We start from the raw sequence: 3,790 nt of genomic DNA, 5'->3' as shown, positions 1-3,790 counted from the left end.
GCGATGGAGGAGGCCCCGAGCAATGGAGGCCCACACGGTTGGAGGCCCAAAGGGCTGAGGGAGACCCAGGGGGACAGAGGAGGCCCATGGGGACGGAGGCCCTCAGGGAGGCCCACCCATGGGGCAGCGACCACCGACTGTCACACAGGAATCAGGCCGCGGCCTTCCCCCGGCCCTTCCCTCCCCCTCCCCCTTCCCCTCCCCCTCCCCTCCCCGCCCCCCCCCTCGCGGAGCCGCCGCCAGCAGCCGGGCGCTGCCCGCGCGCCGCGGTGACGTCACCGTGTTATTGCCTCTCAATGACTGAGCACCCGGCGGGGGGGGGGGGGGGGGGGCGCGCGGCGCCCGGCCAGGCGCAAATGGAGGGGAGGGAGGGGAGGGAGGGGAGGGAGGGGGCGGGGCTTGAGGAGGGGGTGGGGGCGTGGCTTGGGGCGTGGCCCCGCCCACCCGGCCGCCCGCGGGAGGCGTCGCGAAATGGCGGCCGCGAGCCGCCCGCCCGCGGCCCCCAGGCGGGGAGGGGGCGGCCATTTTCCGAGGGGCCCGGCCCGGCCAGGCCAGGCCGCGGGGTGACGGGGACGCTGCTCGCTGAGGGCGGCCCTGGGGCTCCGCACGGCCCGGCGGGGGCTGGAGGCAGGGCAGGGGGAACGCTGCCGTGTGTGGAAGCCTCTGGGGGCTTGTACATGGCCCCAGTGACACCCTGATGCCTGCCGCCCTGCCATCTTCCCCTGCTAGGGCGTGAGGAGCGCGCCTCACGGATCAGGTCCTTGTGCCCTTCTTTCCTTGTCTGGTGGTAATAAAGCTGGAATTCTGTCTGGCATCGGGCTGTTCAAATTAGAAACGTGCTTACATTACCACAAACCTTCACACAGTGTCTAAAACACACATTTTTTCTGGGGAGCATCCCTGCCGTTTGGCGCTTTCTGTGTTTCCACACAGCTCCTGCCCAGCATCCCCTCACTTCAGTGGCCCTTTTCCCTCGCCATGCCCCGTGTGAGCCCCCTCTGCCCCTCTCCATGCCGGACGCAGCTGCAAAGATCATCTTTATTGCCCATTTTGTTGCCCACACCGTCCGTGGCGTGCTTCCACCAGTTCACATGCTTTCTCTCATCTCCATCTTCCAGTGCATTGTCAGCTCATAGCTAGGTTGGAAGCTCCTTAGGATGGAGAGCTGTGTGTCTCAGTTGGGAGAGAGGCACAGAAATGGTGTCCTGGGCCCGATTCCCCCTACTCAGCTTGGACCATAGCAAAGGATGGGGCCAGAAGCAGCTGGTGCCTGTAGCAGTCGGTCACTATCACGGGGCAAGCTGGGGACCTCCCAGAGGGGCTGCTCAGTGCCAGGAGCTGTGGAGTCTGGAGCTGAGGCTTCTCCTACCCAGACCCGTGGGATATAAACCCCATCTTGTCACTCAGACCAGCAGGAGCGTCCCCGCACGTTTCACGTGAGGCAGGATTGCACATAGGGTGCCTGCCATGACGGTGGTGGGAACCACCTGCGCAGAGAGCGATTTATCCTGTCGTTGTGGTGTAGCAGAGGCAACGCAGTTCAACGGAGGACTATGAGAGATGATGGCACTTAATTTTTAGGCTAGCTCGATGCTATCATTGTGAACAGCAGGTATCCATTCTGAGCATTTGGCCAATATTTATGGGATCAAATAGCTGCTAATAGCAGGGAGGTTTAAATTGTGGGATACAGAAACACTCCAGAAGCAAATGCCCTAGTATTCATTGCAGTGCACACACGGAGTGATTAAAGCCCAGACTGTCATTTACCACCTGAAAGCTGGCTCTCACGGGATAAAGCATGGGAAGGAATATCTGCAGTGTGGCCAAGTCCTCTTGTCTGTGTCCGACAGGGAGTTAGGGGCTTTCCTGGAGCATCCCAGGTGCCATGCCTCTGGGAGCTGCCGCAGCCAAACGAGATGGACACCACAAATGTCTTCTGGATATAATCACTCACAGGTGCAGCAGAAGGAAAGAAAGACTTTTATAAACAATTAGCTACGCAAGCTGCAAAAGTAGCATTTGCACTAGCTCTCCAGGGCCCTGGTAGTACTCCCTGAGACGTGCTGAGATGGATAGGATTTATAAACTGTGGATGGGTATTTCCTACACTGCAACTCTCTCAGCAGTATTATTCCACAAGGCTCTCTGTGGAAGACATATATGTTCATGAAAACATTTTATAGCCCTGTTGTGCTGGGATTAATATCAGATAAGAAAGTTCAGACTACGTGTACTCTGTTCTTCCCAGCACATTTCTGAGTCCACAAATAGAAAGGAGCCCATGGGAGCATATGACTATTAAGTAACTAATATACTTCCAAGTTGATGCAATTTTGGCATTTCATACACAGTTTTCACAATAATTTACAGACAATGCATTTCTTCAGAAGCAGTCAGCAGTTATGCACACTTTGAAAAGCAGTGTCTAAATCTACAGGTACGCAGACATGAGTGATATATCTTGGTGTATATAAGCTATAAGGCAGTGTGGGCAGCGTTGGATGTGTTGAATGTCGGTTTGTAAATGCTGCTTAGTAGTGACCATACTGCCACAGTAACAGCATGACTCAGAGCTCCTGCAAGTAGCAGAGAATGATGGAGCTGACCAGAACCCCTTTTGGAAATGCCTGGCAGTTGGATGAAGCTACCAAGGGTAGAGATGGGTCTCCATTTTGGTGTCTTCAAATAAGGACTTTCTGAAAGGAACTGACTACCCAATGCAACACAATATAGGGAACTCACTGGGCAACACAGCACTATAACTGGAAGGAATTAAAGGATATGTGACAGGGGAGGTCAGATCTGAAACCCTTCTGCCCTGGTGGCCCCAACATCCAAGAAGACAGATTACATCAAGATATCAGCCTCTGTTACAACTACTGATACCGAACCAGTCACCTCATTTTTGAAACAACTACTTTCCTGCTTTCCTTTCCTTTCTGTAAGCGTATTGCTGCCTTGCAGTGTTCTCTGTGCACACAACTTCTTCGTGTGGAGCGAGCTGCAGGATGGGCTTAGTACAGCAGGGGCTTCTCTCTTCAAAGCGACATTGAAATCTTACACGCCTTAAGCATTCCTGATCAGCTCCTGCCCTCAGCTCCACCGCTGTAGGACCAGACCAGGACCATTGCCACTGCCAGTGGTGCGCAGGAAGCCTTTCATCTGCCTTGGGGAACTCGCAGAACTCGAGGCCACGTCCTGCTTTGAGGGACTCAGTGCTTAAGACAACCAAAACCACACGAGCTGCCCCTGTGCCGATGGCCGCCCTCTCCCAGGAAGGAGCGCTGCCAGCGGAGCAGTTGCAGGGAAGCTCTTAAAAGGGGAACTGAACACGTTGTGCTGAACATGTTTTGTTTTACATTAGGCTAACAATTTTTGGTCTAATGTTTGGTTTGGAAGCTCAAAGCCATGCTCAAGCCCACAGCTGCCAGCTCTGGAGCAGGCAGTGGTGTAATAGTCATTTAATTCCTCGGCACTGTAATCTGATGGTAGGATGTGCTCCCAAACTGCTTTTAGGTCTGACTGGGGAATGAAATCAATCACAGAATGCACATTACAAGAAAAGTGCTGTTGGTGTCAATTACCTAAGCTCTGCGAACGTAACTCTTCTAATTTCCTGTTAAATCAGTAATGTTACCAATCTCAGTCTATTATTTTAATTAGGACTGTGACTGCAGTTGCTAGGAGCCGAGCGAGTGCAGACAAATGTGAATGTGTAATTAGTCCCACAAATGAGTGGCAAGCTGAATGTGTCAACATCAGGGATAGTTACAACATGGGGTGCAGC

Source organism: Anser brachyrhynchus (assembly GCF_964034855.1).
Source record: "Anser brachyrhynchus genome assembly, chromosome: 9".
Lineage (NCBI taxonomy): Eukaryota > Metazoa > Chordata > Aves > Anseriformes > Anatidae > Anser > Anser brachyrhynchus.
This window is presented reverse-complemented; position numbering follows the sequence as displayed.